Below are 27,236 nucleotides of genomic sequence, written 5' to 3' on the forward strand. Positions count from 1 at the left end.
AAATACATAGAGTTACATTGTAACGACTGTACATTATTTTACAAGATGCTTTCTTCATTTCATTTCTTCTCTCTTTATTACTTGGTGTAGTTTCCATTTTCACTAGTGGATGCTCACGGCAATCTACCTCAATCACTGAAGTCACGATACTCAACCATCCTATGACACTGGAAATCCTGCAGACCTATTGTCACTACTCAGGTCGTGACCTAGACTCCTACCGTGACCCTGCAACCTAAACAGAACACTACACAAGGGAGAAGAAGAAAGTTCAATTGTTCTTTGGTCTGGGCCTGAGGTGGTAGCGCTCTTTCCCTAGAACACTCTGATCTTGAAACAATGTTCTTGGTTCAGTCGTATTCAAGCGACGATGCAATGGAATTGCTCCCTGTAAAATGTCATCGTCCTCTTTTTCAGACAATGTCCCATTCAGGTGTGCATCGCTAAAGGGTACAAATCGTGGAACTGTTTCGCCTTCGCAGTCACCAACCCCTCTACGAACCCACTGATCAAAAGGCAAGGGCAAAGGTACTTTCTTGCAATGCACACCGTGAATCCAATGTTTCTTTCCTTCAACTTTAACTGCTGTCCTCGTCGTTAGTAGGACCATTCGGGGTCCCGCCACCTGGGCTCCAAATTCTTTTTCTTCTGAAAATTTCGGATGCAGACCCAGTCACCTGGTCGGATGGAGTGACCTGGATCTGTGGAAGCCTCTGGCAAATCACTCTGAACCTGTCGATGAAGGACATGCAATTTAGTTGTAAGGTCATGCAAATAGTCAATTAACATTGGGTAGGGCAAATCTGAGAACTTTTTAGGACGAGGTATTCCCCATACGTTGGCCGGACGGCCAAACACCACTTCGCAAGGGCTAAGTCCCAGACGAGAGTGTACTGCAGTTCTGGTGGATAGCAGAGCTAACGGCAAAGCATCAGGCCAATTAAGTCCCGTACTTGCTTGAATCTTCGCTAATTTTAACTTCAAGGTCCCATTGTAGCATTCTACTAAACCCGCTGATTGGGGATGGAACTTTTGCTTGATTCCAAGACCTGCACAAACTTTCTGCATGACTTGGCCAACAAATTTGCTCCCATTGTCACTCCAGACAATGTGCGGCTATCAAAAGCTGGGAAAGAACTCTTTCAGAAGGATTTTGGCTGTGGATAAAGCTGTATTGTCTTTCAAAGGGTATGCTTCTATCCATCTTGAAAAGGCACATACTACCACCAGAACATATTTGAGGTTGTTGCATCGATCCATGTGAATGTAATCGATTTGCAACACTTCAAATGGGTATGTCGGAGGAGCAAAGTGACCTGCTGGAGTGGGGGTCCCTTTCCTGGATTATACATCAGACAAACAATACAATGCTTTACTACGTTGTCTGCACATTTCGGGATACTTTCATTTTGCCAAACTGGAGCTAGGAGTTTACAAATGCCTTTTGCACTAAGGTGAGCTGGACCATGAGCCATAGTAACCACTGGGAGTACATAAGCATCCGGTAACAACCAACGTTGATGTTCGGATAATTCTACCCAACAACCCATCTCATCTAACATTCCCTAACTTTCTCTCCACTTGCTTATCTCTCTTTCTGTAGCCTCTTTCTGAATCGTTTTCACGCTTTCCACTGTATTCTCACACATTCCTCTCTCTCTGACCCAATTCGCAGGACCTGCCATATACATTCGACTCGTTGAATCTCTCGCTGTTTTCTTTGCTGTTTCATCAGCAAATGCATTTCCTCGTCCAACATCATCCGTAATCTTCTTGTGAGCACTACACTTCACTATCGCTATTTGGACAGGTAAAGCAAGTGACTCAAGGAGATCAGTCACTAACTGACCATGCTGTATCTTAGTGCCATGTGAAGTTAGGAAACCCCTCTCTCTCCAGAGACGCCCAAAATTGAACGCGACACCAAAGGCATACTGACTGTCAGTGTACATGTTCACTCTTTTCTCTTTTGATAAGACACAAGCTCTCGTCAGTGCTATCAACTCTGCTGCTTGCGCTGAATTGTGTCTAACACGTGCAGTTTCCACAATCGTATGTAAAGTAGTTACAGCATAGGCTGAAACCGTATCTCCATTAGGCATCTTAAAACAAGAACCATCTACCCATAGAGTCCCATCTGGATTCTCTAACGGTGTGTCTCTTAAATCAATCCTTCCTTTTGTCTCTTCCTCAGTACGGAAGAAACAGTCATGGTGATCCTCAACACTCTCCTCATTTGGAAGGGGCAATAAAGTGGCTGGATTCAGAGTATTGCATCGTTTGATGTGTACGTGACTAGCCAATAGCGTCAGCTCGTAACCAGTTAAACGTGCACTCGTGAGATGCTGTTTCTTCGTTCTGTTTAGTAAGGTATCCACTGCATGTGGCACCATGACAATAAGAGTGTTATCTAACACTATCCCAGCGGACTGTCGGATAGAAATCGCTGCGGCTGCTGTGGCTTTGAGACAACTAGGCAATGCTTTAGCTACGGGATCTAACGTAGCCGAAACATAAGCACATGGCCGCTGTCTATCTCCAAATTGCTGTGTCAATACTGATAATGCACAACCTTCTTTCTCGTGAACATACAGCGTAAAAGGCTTAGTGTAATCTGGGGTACCCAGTACAGGAGCAGAACACAGAGCAGTGCGTAAATCAGTGAAACTCTTTTGGCACTCTTCAATCCAAGGAAGGGGCTGAGGCGTATCTTTTAAAGTGAGTGCCAACAAAGGTTTAGCAATCAAAGAGAAGTTAGAGATCCACTGTCTACAATAAGAAGTGATTCCCAGAAAAGCACGTACTTCCCTTTGTGTGGATGGTACTGACATTCGAGCAATCGCCTGAATTCGCTCTGGTGTCAATCGTCGTCCCTCCTTTGATAGGAGATGACCCAAGTAGGTAACCTCTTGACAAACATACTGTAGTTTGGAAGGTGAAACCTTGTGTTTCAGCTTAACCCCTTCGCTGCGGCGGGAATTCCGCCGCAGCGCTGGGGGGTGCGGGGGGCAGCGCGGTGGCTCTGTGCTCATGACGGAGCCGCTCCGTCATGAGCCACGGTTGAGCTGTGCTCATGACGGAGCGGTTCCGTCATGACTCTGCCCAGTTGCGTTGTCCCCCCGCACAGGCGGGGAAACAGCGCCGCGTGGGCGGAGCGGCCGCCAACGGTCGTGGCATGACGGAACCGCTCCGTCATGAGCACACGGCAACCGTGACTCATGATGGAGCGGTTCCATCATGAGCGGGGAAGGGGTTAAACAAGTGACGCAATGGTGCAACATTGACATTCTTACAGATATCTTCTGAATCGGCAGCGACTAACAAGTCGTCCATGCATTGGATAAGAGCAGCACCAGACGGCAAGTGAAAAGTATCAAGATGACATTTCAAAGCTTGGCTGTAAATGGAGGGACTTTCACAGTACCCTTGGGGTGCGCACTTAAATTGGAAGCTTCGGCCTCCAAGAGAAAAACCAAAAATATCCCTACTCTCTTCTGCAATTGGAATACTGAAGAAGGGATTCTTTAGATCAATAACAGAAAACCAAGTCGCTGTGGAAGGTATCATAGTCAACAAGGCAGTAATGTCCGGAACAACAGGAAATTGTGGAATCACAATTTTGTTTACTTCTCGCAGATCAATCACAAACCGGTACACAGGAGGCTGAGAAGGATCAGTACGTTTAAGAACAGGAAGAATAGGACTATTGCATGTGTTGCCTCTCGTTTCTTCAACCACACCCTTCCGAATGAGATCATGAATGATTTCTAAAAGCGCCTTTTCACCTTCAGCAGAAATTCGATATTGTGGAATACGTGGTAATTCAACATTGGGCTTGAGAGTAACAACATAAGGCGGTATCTCAAGACAACCCACATCGTTCGGACCTGTGGCCCAAAGTGCTGTCGGAAGAGAAAGCAACTCAGGAGGAAACTGATCTTTAGACAGATACATTGGGGAGATCAACTTCTGACCTAGAGTGAGATGTACGCCTGAAGGAGAACAATATATTGTAGCATGCATTCTTTTCAATAGGTCTAGACCCAACAGATTCTCACCACAACCATTCGTTAACAGAAGTGAAGCTTCCAAGTCATAAGGACCCACGGAAATAGGCAAAGGACAAGAAACCGGATTGCGAACAGGGGCGCCAGAGAATCCTACAGAAACATTCGTTAAGCCAGACAAAGGTGCCCCAGGGAGTTTAGAATGAATAATAGAACTTCTCATTGCTCCAGTATCTAAAAGAAATGGCTCTGATACACCCATAGTAGTGACGTTGACATAAGGGCCATTTTGATCTACTGGGATTGGCACAACTCCTCTACTTTGTCCATGGCTGTCCTAGTTGGCATGGAGACTCTCATTTTCGCCTTCAACATAATGGTCCTCATTATAATATTCAGTGGATCTCAAATTCTGCTGATCAAAGTAGTTCATGGAATTAGGAGAAGGAAGGGCACGCTGTTCCTGAGTTAACATGCCTCGACCTCTACCTCTGTTTGCTGACTGGAGGCCAGCACGACCTCGTGGAGCAGATGACGCTCCATTGCGCTGCAATAAAACCGGACAACTGTTCTTAAAATGACCTTCTTCTTTACAATAGGCACATTGATTAGGACCTAACAAAGGTCGCGGAATGTATGGCTCAGGTTTCTGATACAATCTCTGAAACTGCGGTGGCTGTTGAGTCTGGGGCTGAACATAACGTGGCGGATAAGCTTGCTGCAAGAGAACCTTCGTTTTGAAATCTTTCGTCTTTTTCTCTTGCTTTTCTTTTTCTTCTTTATCCCTATTCTCGTAATATTGTGCAGTAGCCAATATTTGGGCAGAAGAAGAAATAGCCCAAGAACTTTCTGAATCCTTTAATTTGTGTGACAGCTCGGGAAGCAAATTGAATACAAATTTGTCCACGAATAGTCGCTGTCCACCCTCTGTAGCCATGTCCTGACCACTATGATCAATAAATGTCTCCTCGAAACGAGTAAAGAAATCAGAGACACTTTCATCTTTCTTTTGTTTACATGCTGCTAGCTTATCCCAATTCACTCTCAATGCAGGCATCATAGTTTTCATTAACGTAATGATTCTACCAGGAAGCTCCGAGATCAAGGCGTCAGACTTTGCACCACCCACTTGATCTCTATCTGTATCAGCTATGACATCCCAAGTAGCACCCAGTTCCTGTGCATGATCCTCTCTACGAATCTTAGCCCATATTGTCTGTGGGACTACATTACCCATTAACATATCAATATCCGCCAGATTCATAATACAAGCATCAATTGTCTGCGATAATTCTTTATAATAACCTGCAGGGTTCTTACGGGGATCTGGTAGAGTCTGCTTAAGGGCCAAAACTTCAGATCTCTTCCATGGTACATGTACCCATATACGCTGAAAGTGAGCTGGAATAGCTGGATTAGCACCTACTCCCGCAACCTCTTCCTTCCATACTGGCGGAACCTCTCTCATAGGGTAATTTTTCGATGTCAATTTAACCGACGGATCAGAATCAAGAAAAATCTGAGAGAACAATAAGGTTCTATAGGAGATGAGTGTCCTTACAGCTTCCTCAACTTTGGAACCTACAATAAGTCCTTTTTCAAAATCGGCTTGGACATCTAACAAATCTTGTGAGATCGGACTCGAACTCACATCTTCCCATTCTTTAATGAGAATATCGCACATTACATTAAAAACATACCTTTGCGTATGTGCATTCCATTGCAAAAAGGTAGGCATAATATCAGACATACTATATTGTGGACCCTTCTTGATCCATCTTCGTGCCAGAGAATCTAGCTTCTCTCGTTCCTCGAATTCTGGGAACTGACTACGAGATTGTCTTCGAGCAAAAGCCGGAGACGCATTAAGAGCTCCAAAGAAAGGAGATAAAATACTAGTGACAGAATCTGTGAGACGCTTACGCATAGATGGTGAATCAGACATTAGAACTGTAGACAGAATATTAGGAGAATTATCAAGAGGAGAACTAGAAATCACAGGAGGAGCAGAAGGCAAAGGAGAGCTAAGATCAGGAGATGAAGGCTGAGAAGCTGAAACTAATGGTAAAACCGGCAAGGGCGGTAGTACTGGAGGAGGCAAATTGTTGGACCCGGCCTCGTGGCGTGGTCCTGACTTCCCGGGAGTTGGGCCCGTTCCCCGCCCTAGCCCCCACGAGCTACCCGTTCGGGCCGCACGAGGTCACCTCCACCTCGGGGCTCCGCCATTTTGCCGCCTACCACGTGACCCTGCACACCAGTCCTCATGACTCCGCTCAACCCGGCCTCGGCCCCAGCAAGGCCCAGACATTGAGGCACCAAGAACTGGCCAGGGGGTATCACGTGAACACCTCATTGCCCTGGCAGAGGGCGGTATCGATGGGACCCCCAACCACTCCCACACACCGAGGTGCGATCGGCCTCCATCTCTCCTGGGCCGGGCGCCTCTCCTGCTGGGCGTCTGGTCACTCCCAACCCGGCCTCTCCGCCCCCCGGGCGCAAGGGTCTGGACATCAAAGGGCCCCAGACCTATATCTGGGGCGACCCCGCCACCGACCGGCAGTTGTATCCCGGAGTCGAGAGCCCTGCTGATTGAATCGCGGCCGGCCCTACGGAGAAGAAACCCTTGCTTGAAACCACCACGAGCCCTGCAGACTGCGTCGCGGCTCCTTCTTGCTGAAACCTTGGAGTCCCCCGGAACATCGGGGCCCTGCTGACGCTGTCGCGGCCCAACCTCGCTGAAACCTCCCTCGGAGCCCTGCTGACGACATCGCGGCTCGAGCTGAGCAGAAACCATCTTGAGAGTCCCGCTGACCTGGTCGCGGCTCCCCACGAACTGAACGCCAGAGCCCTGCTGACGCCGTCGCGGCTCGACCCCTCCGAGACCCGGAGGTTCTCCAGCTTGAGGATAAGAACTAGGCCCCAGGTACCCTCGTACCAAACCCCTCCCAAAGACTGTCCCGCTACCTCTTCCCTCCTAAAACGAGACACTGAGACTTTTTGTGGATCCCTTGATCCCCCTTTTCTGTACATATTGATCCCGTAACCTTTTAAGTGCTGATAAAGAATTGCTCATCTTGAGACAACCTCCTTGAGTCCGGTGTGGTGGTGTTACTGTGCTAGTACATATTAGGAGAAGGATCTTCCAGGAGGCTTCTCTACGGCGCTCGGCTACTTCGTACAGTGTGGGGGCCCCCCCTGAGTGGTCTCGCCGACTCCTCGGGGTCCGCCTTCCAACATTTGGTGGCCAGCGACGGGATCCGAGCCGAACGCAGTACGTACCAGCCAGTAACCCACTAGCTAACCATCCAGACAAACGGAAGTCATGAGCAACCAAGAAAACAACGCGACCACGGAGTTCCAGCCCGAACGGTTGGAGGAATACACGCACAAAGAATTGAAACAGTTCTGCAAGGACAAGGGCATTGCAACCACCGGCCTAGGTACCAAAGAGGAGATGCAGAAAGCCTTGAGGACCTGGCTGGAGGCCGAGGCAGGCCCCTCCCAGGAAGAAGGTCCCCTGCCCCTGACTGTGGCCACATCCACCGCACCGACTCCGGCAACCGGAAGAAGAAATAGCCTAGAAACCGGCCTCTCCGAAGGGGAGATACGAGAGCGGGAGAAGGTCCGGAACCACGAACTAGAGCTCGCACGACTGCGGCTGGACGGCGAACTCCAGCTGGCGGAAAAGAAACTGGCCCTAGAGCAGCTACGGCTACAAGAGGAGATAGAAGAGAAGAGACGGCACCGAGAGTTGGAGGAAAAAAGACTGACCCTTGAGCACGAGCGAAGTCTCAAAGAGCTCGAGATCAAAGCAAAGCAAGGGGGGACCGACACCCCCAGTAATAGAGACACCCTACCGCCTGCCGAGGCCAAGGTACATATCCCGAAAGATGTCGTCAAGGAGTACTATAAGAATGACGACATCCAACAATGGTTCAAGGCATACGAGGTGGCCATGACCTCCCATCGGGTGCCCCGAAAGGACTGGGGCGCCGGCCTGTGGGGTCGGTTCCTTAGTGAAGGTCGAGACACACTGCTCCAGCTGCCAGAGGAGGTGATGACCTCCTACGACCACATGAAGGAGGCCCTGCTCACCCGCTACGGGCTAACCGCGGAAATGTACCGCCAGCGGTTCAGAGACTGCAAGAAGATCCCGGGTACTACCTGGGTGGAATATGTGGACTTTTTTAGCCGGGCCCTAGAAGGATGGATCAAGGGTAGCAAAGTCACCACCTACGGGCAGCTGGTCGACCTCATTGTTTGGGAACATCTCTCCAACAATTGCTTCGTGGAGCTGAGGCAACACCTCCTCGACAGCAAGCTGACCGACCCACGAAAACTCGCCGTCAAGGCCGATCGATGGGTCAACACCCGAGTCCCCCGGAACTCGATGGGGGAGTACCAGAGGAGCCCCACCGGACCTCCCCGCCAACGCGGTGGAGGGGGAGGGCCGAACAGGAACCGGGACTCCCCCGCCGGGGCCCCCAGGAGCCCACCTCGAGGGCCACCACAGCAACACCTCTCCCCGAGCCCAGCCCGAAGAGGGGCGACCCCAGCCAGAACCGGACCACGGCCCCCAGTAACATGCTACGGCTGCCAACAAACCGGACACTATGCCAGCGATCCGGTCTGCCCCCTGAACCGAAGAAGCGGGCCGGCGGGCCCCCGCCCCGACAGCTGGCGGCCGCCGCCCTGGGGGAAGGAGAAGAAGAAGAAGAAACCCTCGACCGAGGAACCACCGAGTGGGAGCCGGCGGCCATGGCCCTGGTCTGCCTGGGCCGCCGAGAAATGGTGCCCCGCACCACCATCCCAAACAACAACACCCAGAAGTACCGGCAGCAGGTCACCGTCAATGGACAACGGGCCGAAGCCCTTCGTGACACCGGCGCCAGCGTCACCGCTGTCCGCTGCCACCTGGTGACCCTCGAACAGATTCTAACCAAATGTGCTGTGCCCCGTCCGGCGGCCGACAACAGCGAAAGCCTGTGCCAGATGGCCCTGGTCCCCTTCGAGTGGGGAGGGGTGACAGGCCTACTAAAAGTGACTGTCCGCGACGACGCACCAGTAGACTGCCTCCTGGGGAACGACCTGGAGAGTTCCCCCTGGGCTCAAGTGGAGCGACGAGAGCACCTCCGAATGCTGGGACTGTCCGAATGGGCCTGCGCCATCACCTGGTCCATGACCGCCCAGGCCCCCCGCTCGTCCCTGGCCCCCGGTGCCGCCCAGCCCGAGGGGCTTGCACCACCCCCCGCCTGCAGCGAGGGGGAGGCGGACACCGACACTGGACCTACTGAACCCTCCCCCGAAGAGATTGCTTCCCTAGGCGCCCTACCAGAACTTGCACAATGGCGCCACGAAGGGGGCCCCACCCGAGAGCAGTTCCAGCACGAGCAACAGTCCTGTCCCTCTCTCGAAGGGGTCCGACAACAAGCGTCCGCACAAGCCAACGGGGACCAGACCGGCACCCACTGGGTCTACTGGGCCGAGGGCCTATTGTACAGTGAACAGAAAATGGCAGAACTCGGGGCCAGCCGCGTGTTGGGGGTACCCCTCCGCTTCCGGGAGTTCCTTCTCAACCTGGCACATGACGTGCCCCTCGCCTGACACCTAGGGCAAGACAAATCTTACAGCCGTCTGGTGACCCACTTCTACTGGCCCCGGATGCGGAGAGACGTGGACCACCACTGCCGGTCCTGCCAGACCTGCCAAGCCAGCGGGAAGATGGGGGGTCGGGTCAAGGCCCCCCTCCAGCCCTTTCCAGCCGTCAGCACCCCGTTCGAACGGGTCGGGATCGACATCGTGGGGCCCCTGGACCCCCGGACCGCCCTGGGCCACCGCTTCATCCCGGTCCTCGTGGACCACGCCACCCGGTACCCGGAGGCGGTCCCGCTAAGAACTGTAACGGCCCCCGTGGTGGGCCGGGCCTTAATGGGGATCTTCTCCCGGGTGGGATTTCCCCACGAAGTGGTGAGCGACCGGGGCACAAACTTCATCTCCAAGTACATGCGGTCCCTGCGGCAACAGTGCGGGGTCACGTACAAATTCACAACCCCCTATCACCCTCAGGGGAACGGGCTGGTCGAGCGCTTTAACAGAACCCTGAAGGGGATGATTCAGGGCTTGGAAGAGCCCCTCCGGCGGAGATGGGATGTCCTACTACCATGCCTCCTGTTCGCCTATCGGGAGGTCCCGCAGAAGTCCCTGGGGTTCAGCCCGTTTGAACTATTGTACGGACATCCGGTCCGCGGACCGCTCAGCCTGGTCAAGGAGGGCTGGGAGACGAAGCTCCAAGGCGCCCCTCCTGACGTCTACCGATACCTCCTGACCCTACGAAACCAGACCCGCAAGTTCCGAGCCATGGCCGAAGCCAACCTCGAGGCCAGCCAGGAGGACATGAAGCGGTGGTACGATCGGAACACCTCTACCATTGAGTTCGAGCCAGGCCAGCAAGTCTGGGTCATGGCCCCTGTTGAGCCCTGCGCCCTCCAGGACAAGTGGACCGGGCCCTTCAAGGTGGTGGAGAAGAAAAGCCCCGTCACCTACCTAGTCGACCTGGAGTCCCCCCGGAACCCCCTCCGGGTTCTACATGCTAACAGGCTCCAACCCCACTTTGCCCGGACCGAACTGAGCCTGCTGCTGGTGACCGACGAGGGGGGCGAGGACGACTCCGAGCCCCTACCCGACCTCTTACAGAACGACGTCCACGACGGATCCATCAAAGGTGTCCAACTCGCCTCCTCCCTGACCCCGGAGCAGCGTATCGACTGTCAACAACTGCTGCAGAACTACGCAGCCCTCTTCTCCCTCACCCCGGGGATGACCCACTGGTGCATCCACGACGTCGACACCGGGGACAGCCCCCCCGTGCGACACCGAGCCTACAGGGTACCCGACCGAGTACGGGCATGCATCCAGGCCGAAGTAGCGAAGATGCGGGCCCTGGGGGTCATCGAGCCCTCCGACAGCCCGTGGGCCAGCCCTGTCGTCCTGGTACCAAAGGCCGCAGCCCCCGGCCATCCCCCGGAGTTACGATTTTGTGTAGACTACCGAGCCCTGAATGCTGTGACCAAGACGGACGCCCATCCTATACCCCGGGCCGACGAACTCATCGACCGCTTGGGGTCCGCCCGCTACCTGAGCACGCTGGACCTCACCGCCGTGTACTGGCAGATCCAGCTCACCCCTGGCGCCCGAGAAAGATCCGCCTTTTCTACCCCTGATGGGCATTACCACTTCCGGGTGATGCCCTTCGGCATGAAGAACGCCCCGGCCACTTTTCAGAGACTTGTAAACAAGGTTCTGGCCGGGCTCGAGGCCTTCAGCGCGGCCTATTTGGATGACATTGCCGTGTACAGCAACCACTGGGCTGAGCACCTAACTCACCTCCAAGCCACCCTGGCCGCCCTCCAAAGGGCCGGGCTCACGATCAAGGCCAGCAAATGCCAGATCGGCCAAGGATCGGTGACCTACCTGGGCCATCAGGTGGGAAGCGGTCAAGTGGCCCCTCTCCAGCCAAAAATCGATGCCATCCAGGCATGGGAACCCCCCAATACCCAGACCGCTGTGCGGGCCTTCCTGGGCCTCACTGGGTACTACCGGCGGTTCATCCGGGACTATGGGAGCATTGTTGGGCCTCTCACAGAGCTCACCTCGAAGAAACAGCCCAAGAAGGTGCACTGGACTCCCCGCTGCCAATCAGCTTTCGAGACTCTCAAGGCAGCAATGTGCACTGCCCCTGTGCTCCAGGCCCCTGACTACAGTAAGGAGTTCATCGTGCAAACAGACGCCTCCGAATATGGGATCGGGCCGTCCTGTCTCAGGTTGATGAGAAGGGACTCGACCGCCCAGTGGCCTTCATCAGCCGACGGCTGCTGCCCCGAGAGCAACGATGGAGCACCATCGAGCGCGAGGCCTTCGCCGTAGTGTGGGCCCTTAAGAAGCTCCGGCCCTATCTCTTCGGTACCCACTTTCGGGTCCAGACCGACCACCGGCCCTTGCGGTGGTTAATGCAAATGAGAGGCGAGAATCCCAAGCTGCTGCGGTGGTCCATTGCCCTGCAAGGGATGGACTTTTCGGTTGAGCACCGACCCGGCAATGACCACGCCAACGCGGACGGCCTGTCCCGCTTCTTCCGCCTTGACGAGGAGAATCCCCAAGAAGATGGGTGACTCTCCCTGCCTTCGGCTGGGGGGGACGCCTGTTGGACCCGGCCTCGTGGCGTGGTCCTGACTTCCCGGGGGTTGGGCCCGTTCCCCGCCCTAGCCCCCACGAGCTACCCGTTCGGGCCGCACGAGGTCACCTCCACCTCGGGGCTCCGCCATTTTGCCGCCTACCACGTGACCCTGCACACCAGTCCTCATGACTCCGCTCAACCCGGCCTCGGCCCCAGCAAGGCCCAGACATTGAGGCACCAAGAACTGGCCAGGGGGTATCACGTGAACACCTCATCGCCCTGGCAGAGGGCGGTATCGATGGGACCCCCAACCACTCCCACACACCGAGGTGCGATCGGCCTCCATCTCTCCTGGGCCGGGTGCCTCTCCTGCTGGGCGTCTGGTCACTCCCAACCCGGCCTCTCCGCCCCCCGGGCGCAAGGGTCCGGACATCAAAGGGCCCCAGACCTATATCTGGGGCGACCCCGCCACCGACCGGCAGTTGTATCCCGGAGTCGAGAGCCCTGCTGATTGAATCGCGGCCAACCTTAGGAGAAGAAACCCTTGCTTGAAACCACCACGAGCCCTGCAGTCTGCGTCGCGGCTCCTTCTTGCTGAAACCTTGGAGTCCCCCGGAACATCGGGGCCCTGCTGACGCTGTCGCGGCCCAACCTCGCTGAAACCTCCCTCGGAGCCCTGCTGACGACATCGCGGCTCGAGCTGAGCAGAAACCATCTTGAGAGTCCCGCTGACCTGGTCGCGGCTCCCCACGAACTGAACGCCAGAGCCCTGCTGACGCCGTCGCGGCTCGACCCCTCCGAGACCCGGAGGTTCTCCAGCTTGAGGATAAGAACTAGGCCCCAGGTACCCTCGTACCAAACCCCTCCCAAAGACTGTCCCGCTACCTCTTCCCTCCTAAAACGAGACACTGAGACTTTTTGTGGATCCCTTGATCCCCCTTTTCTGTACATATTGATCCCGTAACCTTTTAAGTGCTGATAAAGAATTGCTCATCTTGAGACAACCTCCTTGAGTCCGGTGTGGTGGTGTTACTGTGCTAGTACATATTAGGAGAAGGATCTCCCAGGAGGCTTCTCTACGGCGCTCGGCTACTTCGTACAGTGTGGGGGCCCCCACCTGAGTGGTCTCGCCGACTCCTCGGGGTCCGCCTTCCAACACAAATGCTGAAGAGCCGGAACCGGCGGAGGTACTACCAACAACTGAGTAGGCTGTAACGGCTGAGGCACATTAGCATTTTGCGCATAGGGCGGAGGCAACCTCAATAAACGGGACATTAGGGGATCTTCTTCTATATCTTTCTTGTTATCAGAAGGAGAAACAGGCAACACCGGATAGCATTTATCTATCGTCATACGATGTTGTCTTTCTGAAATTTCAGTCGCATTGTCGATTTCATCATTTTTGAACTGTTGGGCAACCTGTATAATCGTCATACCCTGTGCTTTCCTAGCTCGTTTTGCTTGTTTAATTTCTTTCTGTTTGGCTTCCTTACGCCAAAGGCGAAGAGAGTCAAACATTGCCGGCCGGGCTTTTCTTTTGAACAAAACTGTTTCCAAATTATCTAACACATCAGGGTCAAAACTACCATTTTCTGGCCATTTAAGAACACCATCCTTCTTTGTGTATCGAGTCCATGTCTCGTTAAAGGCAATGGGGCCGATACCATGTTTCGAGTAGAGCTCATATGTGGGAGTTCCAACCGAAGGAATCGGACAAGAGTCCTCAAGTCGGGAGTCCCTATTACAACCAAGACAACAAATTCCTCCAAACTTAGTCAGACCAGGCATTTCGCAATGTCTCTGGACTGTTCACAAACTTCAAGGGAGTAAAACTCAGTTTACGCAGCACAAATGCACTTACCCTCGGCTTTAGTCTTTGCAAGGACTAAATCTAAGTAACCTAAGGACATCAAACAAAGAACCAAAATTTGTGGGCGCGACCCACGAAAATACTTAACTTAACTAAGGACGTCTTCTTCCACCAACAGAGGCCCGTCTATCGTCTCGCTTTACCATACATCACCAAAGGAATGGGCCAAAGCCGGGCAGCAGTCAGGGCAGCGGTCGCCAGTAGCCGTCAGGAAGGAGTAACCGTGCTGCAAAAGACCTTCGGACCACTTTCGACATACAGGGGTCGCTTAGTGTGGCTCGCGAACCCTCCGGAATTTTCTTGCGAGGTTCCTCACGACCTTCGAGCAGAACCGGTACCACTGAAGCCGCCCCACGTTGGGCGCCAATTGAAGAACCAGAACCTTTTGGACCTGGCAGCGCAGGGTACGCCCTCTGTCTTCTGGGTTCACCTGATTCGTTACACAGAGACACGGGACACTCTGTCGGCGTTAGAAGATTGGATTTATTTAGCTGCAGCTAGTACAGTTATCCTAGAAGTACACAAAGTAGGCTCTCAGGAGACTGCCACTTCACTCTGTGGCGCATCAGATTAAATATCATACAATACAGAATTATTAACAAAACACACGCCCCAAGCAAAGAAGAAAAGAGCCAATAGGGTAAGTGGAAAACAAAGCGGAACCAGTAAGAAGGGTTCGAAAACAGAAAGATCAGATGACTCGAAGAGACCTCTCCTCCAACTGTGTTTGTCATCCCACCCCCGAACTTAATTTATTAACAGATTACGACTGACTTGCAGGTGGTGAGATACGTTTGTGTGTATTGGAGGACAGGCATGACACAAGAGAATGCTAGCAGGAGACAGTGAAGGCCAGTCGATAAGATATGATCGGGAAAGAATGGTGTGAGCCTACAGGTAGTTGAAACAGGGATTAGGAAAGCCAGACAAGGATTAGTGTACTCGGCTAGTCCAAACACCAGCTTCACAAACAAGGCCGAGGACGGATTTCATCACCAAGCTACGGGAAAAAGCAGAATAGACTTCATTCGCCGTGCTGCCTGAGTGATGGCAACACAAAATGGCGGCGGGTTACAAAATGGCGGGTCGATTCGATCGTAATTGAAAATCGAAGTTCCTCAGGTTCCGGGGCTGTGCCTAGTGACGTGGGCCACCAAGAGTCGTCCCAGGCTGATGGGATGGGTCCGAGAATGAGGACCTCTGTCTTGTCTGAGTTCAGCTTCAGTCTGCTGTCCTTCATCCAGTCGGCTACGGCCTTCATTCCTCTGTGGAGGTTAACTTTGGCTATGTGGGGATCTTCGGTGAGGGATATGATCAGCTGGGTGTCGTTGGCGTAGGAGATGATGTTGAGGTTGTGTTGTCGTGCGACATGGGCGAGGGGGGCCATGTAGATATTGAACAGCGTCAGGCTGAGGGAGGATCCCTGTGGAACGCCGCAGATGATCTCGGTGGTTTTGGAGCGGAAGGGTGGGAGGCGGACACTCTGGGTTCTGCCAGAGAGGAAGGATGTGGTCCAGGCCAGGGCCTTCTCTTGGATACCGGCGTCATGGAGGCGTGCTGATAGGGTGCGGTGGCAGACTGTGTCAAAGGCTGCTGATAGGTCCAGGAGGATGAGGGCGGCTGTTTCTCCTTTGTCCATCAGGGTCCGGATGTCGTCAGTGGCGGCGATGAGAGCGGTCTCGGTGCTGTGGTTGTTGCGAAAACCGGATTGGGAAGGGTACAGGATGTTGTTAACTTCGAGGTAGCGGGTCAGCTGTTTGTTGACAATCTTCTCGGTTACTTTTGCCGGGAAAGGGAGCAGGGAGATGGGCTGGAAGTTCTTGAGGTCCTTGGGGTCCGCCTTGGGCTTCTTCAAAAGGCCGTTGATCTCGGCGTTCTTCCAGCTTTCTGGGAAGGTTGCTGTCTCGAAGGAACAGTTGATTGTTTTCCGGAGGTGGGGCGCGATGGTTGCGCTGGCTTTGTTGAAGACGTGGTGAAGGCAGGGGTCCGATGGGGATCCGGAGTGGATGGAGTTCATGGTTTTGATGGTGTCTTCGTCGCTGATGCTGGACCAGACGGTCAGGTGACTGGTGCGAGTGGTAGTCGCAGGGGTGGTGGACTCGGTGGTGGGTGCGGGGGGTCAGAGTTGAAGCTGTCGTGGATGTCGGTGATCTTGCGGTGGAAGAAGGTGGCCAGGGAGTCGCACAGGTCTTGAGATGGCGGGATGTCGTTGGTGTTGGAGCTGGGGTTGGAGAGTTCTTTCACGATGCTGAAGAGCTCTTTGGTGTTGTGTGCATTGTTGTCTAGGCGGTACTTGAAGGCGGTCTTCTTGGCGGTCCTGATGAGTTGGTGGTGTCTGTGGGTGGCGCTCTTGAGGGCTGTGTGGTTGTCTGGTGTTCGGTCATGGAGCCATTTCTTCTCCAGCTTCCGACAGGTGTGCTTGGAGATCCGGAGGTCCTCGGTGAACCAGGCGGCTTTCTTGTTGGTGTGGTTGGTTGTAGAGGTCTTGAGAGGGGCGAGGGTGTTGGCGCAGTCGTTGATCCACTGTGTGAGGTTGGTCGCGGCGGTGCCTGGGTCGGTGGGGTCGGTGGGTGGTCTTCGGTGACCTTGCCCCAGCAGCGGCGTGGTAGCTGTTGGGTGCGGTGGTGTGTGGTGGGCTTTCTGAAGGTGAAGTGGACGCATCTGTGGTCGGTCCAGTGTGGTTCGGTGGTGTGGTTGAATGAGACGTGGGGTCTTGCGGAGAAGATGGGGTCGAGCGTGTGTCCAACGGCGTGAGTAGGTGTCGTTACGAGCTGTTAAAGTCCGAGGTTGGCGAGGTTATCGATCAGGGCGGTGGCGTTGGCGTCATTGTTGGTCTCGAGGTGGAAGTTCAGTTCCCCGAGGAGGTTGTAGTCCGTGGAAGAGAGGGCGTGGGCGCTGATGAGGTCGGCAATGGTGTCACTGAACTGTGGGCGGGGTCTGGGAGGTCTGTAGATGAGAGTTCCTCTGAGGGTGGTGTTGGGGTCGGTGTGGATCTGAAAGTGCATGTGCTCGGCGGTGCTGAGGGTGTCATCGGTGTTCGTTGAGATTTTGATGGAGTCTTTGTGGATGACGCCGATTCCTCCTCCCACTCCGTTGGTGCGGTCTCTGCGGGAGATCTTGTAGCCCTGTGGGATGGCTATGGCGATGTCTGGTGCTGAAGTGGCGTTCAGCCAGGTCTCCGTCAGGAAGGCGACGTCGGGGGCGGTGGAGTCTAGGAGGTCCTAGAGTTCGATGGCGTGCTTGCGAGCGGAGCGGGTGTTGAGGAGGATGCAGCGGAGGTGGTTGGGTTCTCTGGCTGGTGGTGTGGAGGGTTGGATGCTGGTGAATCTGCAGTTCCGACAGGTGAAAGGCCCCTGGGTGCGTTTCGGGGTGGCCCGGTAGCAGGGGTGGTCTCGTCTGGTGTTGAGTGCGTGGAGGGTGCTTGCGTCTTAGTGCAGTCTGGTGTTGCGGGGGTGCGGGGTCCAGGGGTTCTGGCGCTGGGTGCGGTCCAGGCGCGGACGGGTGCAGACGGGCTTGCCTTCGACGCGCCAGCGGCGCGGCCACTTCGCGGCCTCCATATGAGGGCAGAGGGAGGGAGGAGCAGCTGGGAGGTGGGAGCGGGGCGGCCAATGGGAGTGAAGGGGGTGGGGCCGCAGGGGCTCAGCGGCGGGGGAAAACCCGGGAAAAAACGGCGGGAAAAGACGGCGGGAGAGGGACAACAGAGCACAGGGGTACAGAAAGCAAAACACAGGGGCACAGAATGAAAAAACAAAGTGGCACAGAAAGCCAAGCGCAGGGGTACAGAATAAAAAAGGGAGCGAGCAGTCAGGCGGCAAAAGCGGCAACGGAGGTTCAACCCACAGGGGGCTGCGTGGCGGATGGGGGGAGCGACCTGCCTGGTGACAGGGTCAAAGTATTCCAGACGAGGCTAGAAAAATCATTGAAATTATGCCAGGATAAGGCGTTGGACAACCTGGGCCCTTTAGCAAAGATATTTGATGCTGTGGAGGAAGCCTTTTTAAAGGGTACTGATTTGGATTTTTCTCTGTTATGAGGATGGTGTCAGCATGCGCTTTGCTTTTCAGGCAATACAAATACAGGCCTTTTAGCTGAGAGGCGTAAGTCACTGCTTATGCGTATTAATCCGAAGTTGAGTGAATTTGCTAAGAAATAGCTGAGTGAGGATGCAAAAGGGCTATTTTTCGGAGATGGGATGGTAAGGTCCCTTACAAATATGAATAAACATTACCCAGTTTGGACATGGCGCAGAGTATTCGTAAATAGTAGTTTTCATGGTGGAGCTGGTAGGAGAGGGCACCCTTCCGACCAACAAATTTTAGAGCCCATTATCAAAATTCAGCATACCAAGGATATAGGGCCAGATGTACAACCGTTTTTTGTGGTCGCAAAGGGGTTTTAGAGCCGTTTACAACCGCAAAAAACGTGTGGCCCATGTACCAACCCTATTTTGCGAGTAGCTAATCAATTAGCGACTCGCAAAATAGGGTTAGAAACTCGCTATTAGGAAGGGGCGTTGCAAGTGCGTACCTCCCTAATAGTTACTCCAAAACCCATGTATGAATGTTTTGCGACTGCAATCGCAGTTGCAAAACACTCGCAGTTTACCACCCTTCTCAGAAGGATGGTACGGCATTCGCAAATGGGAAGTGATCTCCAGGGGAAAACTCAGGGTCTGGTGAAGGGCTTGTGGTACCGGTACCTGATGTCCATCAGCAAGGATGCAAGAGAGAAATTAGTTTGGTGCAAGGAAAATTTGGAAGCCTGGAATGGTTGGGTTATATTTGGGACAAACCCGGATTTTGTTTTAGAGACGATGTGAGCAATCTAGATTAGGGAGCATCTTGCTTAGGTCAGAAAACACGTGGAGTTTGGACACTGGTAGAGAAGAAAGAACATGTAAATGTTTTGGAAATGCAAGTAGGTCATTTTGCACTTCAAAGTTTCAAGAGCACTTTGAGGGAAAGTTCAGTACTGCTAAAGATGTACAACCTGACTGTGGTAGCATACATAAGCCAACTGGGAAGAAGAAGATCAAAGAGATTATAGGATTTAGCAAAAGAGATGTAAGATTTTTGATTGGAGCACAAAATAGATGTGAAACCAGAATATTTGCCAGACTAGCAGAATGTGATAGATGATTGGAATTCACAAAATGTGATAGATTACAGTGATTGGAAATTAAAAGAGGATATTGTTCAAAGGATTCTGAGGTTGATGGGAATTTTTTCAGGTAGATCTGTTTGCTTCCAGGTTGACTTATCAGTTGCCAAGTTATGTCAGTTAGAGATGGGATCCGGGACCAGATAAAATGTTAATCTTGTGGCCTCACAACTTTGGATTTACTTTATATAAATCATTTGGGATCCTATCTGGTCGTGGGGCACAAGCTGGAATGCAATAATTAATAGCGGTCAAGGTCTCGTTAAGGGTGAAAGCAAGTACATTTAACACAAGTACGTATCCTCACAGCTGAACTTAAATGTTGGAAGGTAGTTTATTAGTAATAGTTGGTAATTACCTACCACTAGTAATAGGGCCAAAATCACAATATAAGGTCCAGTCAGGGTCTCAATAAATTATTCCCTACCACAACCCTTGGTAGCTGGCTACGAGCAGGCAGGATTAATTTAGGAGACAGGTGTGTAAATCATTTAAAAACACCAATACAATAAATAAGTAAGACACAACACACAATAAAAAGACAAACCCAATTTATAAAAATATAAAATATTTTTATGATTATAATTACACCAAATTGCCCCAAAAACTATGTAGGGAACCAGAGATATGAATTTTTAAAGATTAAAAGTTAAACTAACACTTAGAAGCAAATAACGCTCAAAGGGTTAAAAAAAGGTGGCACTGGACCACGAATAAGTCAAGAGTTATGGCCACCCGTGATGTAACACTTTTACACTTACTTCCAGCAATGTTCTTCCGGTTGTTTAGGTGCCCAAAACACCAATCCAAGAGTCAAGAAGCTGTGATATGATCCTTAGGATGTTGGGACTTCAGTTCCCACAATGCACCTGGAAAGATACAGGAGTGTGAAAGACAAGGCTATACGATGTCAGTTTTTTTTTATAACATTTTAAACACAATATTTAGAGATCTGTAAATGAACTGTACAAATATTTCAAAACATATCAGCAGTTAAGAAAAAATAAATGTAATTTGGTAATGTTTTTATTTCTGAAATAGGATAAAAAACAAAGATGTAATAAGATGACCCTTAGCATGGTGACACGCAGATTTATTTTTGAGTGTGTTTTTTATAGGGCGAACTTGACCCGAATCAGGTGTCAGATCACTTCACATAGACCAGTTGCATTACATGAGGACACATTTATTTTTGTTAGGCACAGTGAGATTAAATAATTTGCCCAGAATCACAGGATGTTCAGCGTCATTGCCGAGACTCGAACCCAGTTCCCCAGGGTCAGATCGATCGCCCCTAGCCCTTAGGCCAACTCCTCTCCCTTAAACGATAAACATTTGCTGAAGCTCGATTTCCACACATTTTTTTTTTGTGCATTACATAGTTTTATCAGTTAAATTGTTAATGGTGTTGCCATAGCAAAGGAAAAAAAGGCTTTCTAAAAATGACAGTGCGCTACTGACCATGTAATGTATTTGAGACCTTGTGCTCCAAAAGCCACCACTGGCTACATACCGCACCCTTACCACCTGGCATGGTTTGTTTGCTATATTTGTTCTTTGTGTGACGCTTGGATTTTTCACGATCGCTATGACTTCAGTGTTGCAACATTGATGCCCGCACCCACAATCCAAAAATTGTTCCAGCAGCACTTCGTATATCCACCACGAGACACCCGCACACATATGAGATCCCTATACACACTCATCAGACATCTCCACACACCATCAGACACCCATGCACAAAACTCTCATGCATACCATCAGGCACCTGAGAATGCCATCAGACACCCAAGCACACCATAAGACGCTTGTACACAGACAGCCAAATACACAGCAGCCAGCCAGTCACCACACATGCCATTAGATTCCCACATAGACACATACACACCATCAAATGCCAATACAGCCACGTCAAATATCCGCCACACACATTCTAATTCTAATGCCCGCACATACAAATCAATGACCACACGCATGGCATCAGATTCTCACATCATCAGACACCCACGAAGACAATTAGACACACACACAAGCACACACCATCAAAAACACAAACCACCATTGTACACCTGTGTACACCAACACACACTTGTACAGACACCGAGCTATGATGTCTCACACCATCAGACACTCAAACATACATTGTCAGACAGCATTAGTCAAGTCAAGTCAAGTCAAAAAACACTTTATTCGATTAAATAAAAATCATAAAAGTATACTATACAGATATACAGTTAAAAAGTTAAAAAGTTTCCAGAACATTTTATGTAGTTAAAAAGTTTTGAATATTAAAATACATTAGCAATAAATCCACACAAGCTAGAATTTGATAACAAAATATAACAGGTGCATAAACCCAGTATTTCATGTGTTATAGGCTGGTTAAATAAAATTATCTCATACAGTACTCGAATAGGCGGTTACAAGACCAGGACCTGCATTTGGGTTAAGTCTTTTTCTTCTACCCCGGATACAGGCAATCAGGAAATTGGCTACGCCAAACATTACTAAAGGGGTCTCCATTAATTGGAGATAGCATAATGCGGGTTTAAACTGTACAAACCCCTTTTCCCTTAGCAGCGGTCTAATAAACTTTTTCCTGCTTTCGGAGAAGAAAGAACAGAAGAATACAAAATGTGTCTGGTCCTGATCAGAGAAATGATCACAGTCACAGGGCACATTTTCATTTGTGTGGCACCACTTTTCATAATTTCCCAACAAAAAATGAACTTGATTAAATCTAGATTTTGTTAGGAGCCACCGATGATAGGGTCTGGTGACAATGGACAAATAGGGTTGAATTGACAGAGACGAGATCAGCAAAAAATGACACCTAACTGTAGGCTTTATAATTTCTATTGCTTCTCGTTCTGATTCACGTAGATTAATAAATTGAGTTTTTACCCATAAAATGTCTTCTTTAATTAAATTTTCCGGGTTTGAGTATAATTCAGGGCGACCCAAAAATGCTGCAGAAGTTTTGATGAAAGACAGCCACAGAATGTCCGCCACTCCATGCCTCTCCATACAGTCTCTAATGATCTTATGATTTAGTTTAAGGTTCGGGTTCAGCCAGGTTTTAATCCAGAGTAGGAGTGGTGCCAGGTTTAAGACATCCGTAATATACCCTATCCCGAGCTCCATATGGGTTGCAAAGGATGATGTAGATTGGGGGAGACCCAGAACAGAGCGAAGAAATTTATTTTCTTCTCTCTGGATTGGTGCTAGATCTTTATAGCCCCAGATACCTGCCCCATACCTTGCTATGGCTAGGGTTTTGGATTTATAGATCATCAATATAGCCTCAGCTGGTTTACTACCCAATCTTTTGGCGAAACCCAATATAGCCGCCGAAGATCTTTTCACGGCTGCTACTTTGTTAGCAACTTGAGAACCCCAAGACCCTCTGTCATCAAACACTACACCAAGATAGGTGAATACTTTCACTCTCGATATTATTTGGCCATTACAAGAAAGTGTTCTCATATTTTTGCTGCCTTTCCCTATGGCCATAACGTGGGATTTCTCTACGTTAGTAACTAGGTCCAGATTTTGCATAAAGACCCCAAAAGAATTTAGCAGATGTTGTGGGCCTATTGGGGTCCTTGAGAGCAGCACCGTATCATCAGCATATAATAGAACCGGGACAGCAGTTCCTCTCATACAAGGAACGTCCGCTGATGCAGACGTCAGGGAAGAACCCAGTGAATTTATATACAGAGAAAAAAGCATTGGGGCCAAAATACACCCCTGCCGAACTCCCCTGCCAGACTTGAGGCCAGCAGAACACTTCCCGTCTTGAGTTATGCGGATAACCGCTGTTAGATCTTTGTGTAGCTCCGCCAAAAAGCTCACCAGTGCCCGATCTAAACCCAACTCCAGGAGCATTGTCCACAGCTTCGACCTATTAACTAGGTCAAAAGCTGTGGACAGGTCCATGAAGGCCAGATATATTGCACCTTTTGTGGCTACAGTATATTTGCTAACTATTAAATGCAAATTCAGGCACTGATCTTCGGTGCCTCGACCTATTCGGAAACCATACTGAGCATTACAAATGATGTCATTGTTAGTAGCCCAAGAGGAAATCCTAGACAAAATGACTTTTCCTAGAATTTTAAAGGACGAGTCCAATAGGGATATGGGCCGATAACATCTAGGATCCCCCCTCTGGCCCTTCTTGAAGATCGGGACAATAATAGCTCGTGACCAGGATGTAGGTAATCTGCTGTTATCTATACAGACCATGTTAAATACATTAGTGAGGACCACGGACCAGATGTTAGAATGTGCCTTAAACAAGTCGGCAGGTACTCCATCAGGGCCAGGGGCCTTATGAGCAACCGTCTCCTCGATAGCCTTTTGTGTCTCTTTAACAGTGAATCTCAGTGGGGGGTCTTCTTGGTTACATACAATCGGGGCAGAGACATCTGCAGGGAGGTCATTACCATAAATTTTCCCAAAATGGGTTAGCCAATCATGCTCAGATATATTTGAATCAAGCGGGGTGTTTTCCTTGTCATTAAAAAGGGGGGAATTAATTATTTCCCAGAATTTAGAGCTGTTCTTAAGGCTGGACTTGTCATACAAGGAGTCCCAGGCGGTTTTTTTTATGACATTCTTGCGGGACTCAACAGTCATTTTATAGTGTTTCCTTAGTCTGGCGACTTCTGCTTTATCTCTAGGACTCTTTTTCAATTCCATCAGTAGGTCTCTATGAGCTTTTGAACATTTTTGATCAAACCAACCATGAGGTTTTTGCTCCTTACGTGGTGACTTACATGTTAAGTCTACAGCTACCTGCTGACATATTGAGTCAAAGGAGGATATAATGTCTCCACCCCACCTTAATGGGTCCAGGCAGTTGTTAATTTCCTTGCCCACCTTATCACTCAGTGAAATATAGAAAGCCTCTGGGATTATTTTATTCCATTTAAGTTTTCTCCCCTGATCTTGAGCGGATAATTCCACGGGGGGGACTAGATTTGTATTTGTATTAACATTAAGTAGGTATGGATTATTGTTACGTAGCTCTAATAAAACTGGATTGTGATCACTAAAAGCAGCGTGAATTGCGTTATAAAAAATGACATTTTGCAACAACCCATAAGAGATAAAAATAAAATCTATAATAGTGTTGCTGTTCCTGGCACTATAGGTAGCTACCCGGTCGTTAGTGTCGAAGAACTCTGGTTCAGCCAGTTCAACACCGAACAATAGATCTTCTAGGGCAGCACCCTTTGAGGAGTGTTCAAAATGTACATAGGGCAAGAAATCAGTATCAGTTCTATCCCTGTATTGACAATTCAGCTGACACAGATGAGCATTAAAATCACCGAGAACAATTAAGTGAACAAAAGTGTTTTGACCATTCTTATAATTCGTTAAAAACTTAGCCAATGCAGTAATATTTTCATTACAATATGTACCACAAGGGGAATTATAAAAATTAACATACACAATTTTGTGATTGTTTGGGGAAGTAAATTCCAAGGCTAAGAAATTCGGGGAAGAGGTGTTTAGAATTTTAGCGATTCCTATATGTTTCACAGAGATCAGCAACAAAAGGCCCCCTCTATCTCTCTCAGAACTTGTTGCGGTAGCAGGTACAAAATACGATAGATATCCATCTAGCCAAAAATTACATTCCCTATCCCAAGTTTCCTGAAGTGCTACAACATCATACTCCTTAATTTGTTCAATCCATAAATTGTCTGCCCTCTTCGAACGAAGCCCAGCAATGTTCCAGCTTATGATTTTAACTGGTTTGCCAGCTCCCATGTCCACAGCAGGTGTTCCGTACAGCTGTGGTTTAGGAGCAGCATGGCAGGCCAGTCAGTCGTTTTCGTCTAAATGAGATAAGGCTGTGAACCTATTTGATAATTCCAAGGGAGCCCTTTTTGTTAGACTAATGACGTCAGTACGTCTTTGGACGGAGCCTGGTAACTGTAAGGGTCGAGTTAAGGAGTCAGTTGGATATCTCAGAACATCGTGGTGGCCACCAACACATAAGGGTGAATTAGGGGGAAATGACTGGGGGTAAAAATAACCCAAAGGAACCACACGGACCCCACCTGGCTTAATGTCAGTAGCATCCCAGAACAGACGGGCAAGCACATTAGGTCTATTGAAATTTACAATAATGCAATCTCCCGGTAGATTTTTTGGCGTGGGGCCTAGCCAGTCGACTCGTCTCGCTGTCATAACAGCATACCAAGGATATAGGGCCAGATGTACAACCGTTTTTTGTGGTCGCAAAGGGGTTTTAGAGCCGTTTACAACCGCAAAAAACGTGTGGCCCATGTACCAACCCTATTTTGCGAGTAGCTAATCAAATAGCGACTCGCAAAATAGGGTTAGAAACTCGCTATTAGGAAGGGGCGTTGCAAGTGCGTACCTCCCTAATAGTTACTCCAAAACCCATGTATGAATGTTTTGCGACTGCAATCGCAGTTGCAAAACACTCGCAGTTTACCACCCTTCTCAGAAGGATGGTACGGCATTCGCAAATGGGAAGTGATCTCCAGGGGAAAACTCAGGGTCTGGTGAAGGGCTTGTGGTACCGGTACCTGATGTCCATCAGCAAGGATGCAAGAGAGAAATTAGTTTGGTGCAAGGAAAATTTGGAAGCCTGGAATGGTTGGGTTATATTTGGGACAAACCCGGATTTTGTTTTAGAGACGATGTGAGCAATCTAGATTAGGGAGCATCTTGCTTAGGTCAGAAAACACGTGGAGTTTGGACACTGGTAGAGAAGAAAGAACATGTAAATGTTTTGGAAATGCAAGTAGGTCATTTTGCACTTCAAAGTTTCAAGAGCACTTTGAGGGAAAGTTCAGTACTGCTAAAGATGTACAACCTGACTGTGGTAGCATACATAAGCCAACTGGGAAGAAGAAGATCAAAGAGATTATAGGATTTAGCAAAAGAGATGTAAGATTTTTGATTGGAGCACAAAATAGATGTGAAACCAGAATATTTGCCAGACTAGCAGAATGTGATAGATGATTGGAATTCACAAAATGTGATAGATTACAGTGATTGGAAATTAAAAGAGGATATTGTTCAAAGGATTCTGAGGTTGATGGGAATTTTTTCAGGTAGATCTGTTTGCTTCCAGGTTGACTTATCAGTTGCCAAGTTATGTCAGTTAGAGATGGGATCCGGGACCAGATAAAATGTTAATCTTGTGGCCTCACAACTTTGGATTTACTTTATATAAATCATTTGGGATCCTATCTGGTCGTGGGGCACAAGCTGGAATGCAATAATTAATAGCGGTCAAGGTCTCGTTAAGGGTGAAAGCAAGTACATTTAACACAAGTACGTATCCTCACAGCTGAACTTAAATGTTGGAAGGTAGTTTATTAGTAATTGTTGGTAATTACCTACCACTAGTAATAGGGCCAAAATCACAATATAAGGTCTCAATAAATTATTCCCTACCACAACCCTTGGTAGCTGGCTACGAGCAGGCAGGATTAATTTAGGAGACAGGTGTGTAAATCATTTAAAAACACCAATACAATAAATAAGTAAGACACAACACACAATAAAAAGACAAACCCAATTTATAAAATTATAAAATATTTTTATGATTATAATTACACCAAATTGCCCCAAAAACTATGTAGGGAACCAGAGATATGAATTTTTAAAGATTAAAAGTTAAACTAACACTTAGAAGCAAATAACGCTCAAAGGGTTAAAAAAGGTGGCACTGGACCACGAATAAGTCAAGAGTTATGGCCACCCGTGATGTAACACTTTTACACTTACTTCCAGCAATGTTCTTCCGGGTGTTTAGGTGCCCAAAACACCAATCCAAGGGTCAAGAAGCTGTGATATGATCCTTAGGATGTTGGGACTTCAGTTCCCACAATGCACCTGGAAAGATACAGGAGTGTGAAAGACAAGGCTATACGATGTCAGTTTTTTTTATAACATTTTAAACACAATATTTAGAGATCTGTAAATGAACTACAAATATTTCAAAACATATCAGCAGTTAAGAAAAAATAAATGT

The 27,236-nt window shown here is 49.6% G+C and overlaps 1 long non-coding RNA gene across 1 annotated transcript; it reads right to left on the bottom strand.

Annotated features, from left to right (window-relative positions):
- Positions 1 to 424: 424 nt before the first annotated feature.
- Positions 425 to 27,091, bottom strand: LOC146811974 (uncharacterized). Its single transcript, XR_014965854.1, has 3 exons — positions 26,990 to 27,091; positions 19,972 to 20,079; positions 425 to 732 (listed from the first exon to the last, which is right to left on the bottom strand). It is a non-coding gene; the product is annotated as an uncharacterized LOC146811974 (long non-coding RNA).
- Between the last annotated feature and the right edge of the window lie 145 nt (positions 27,092 to 27,236).

The sequence above is a fragment of the Triturus cristatus genome, chromosome 7, assembly GCF_964204655.1.
Source record: "Triturus cristatus chromosome 7, aTriCri1.1, whole genome shotgun sequence".
In the NCBI taxonomy this organism is placed as follows: Eukaryota; Metazoa; Chordata; class Amphibia; order Caudata; family Salamandridae; genus Triturus; species Triturus cristatus.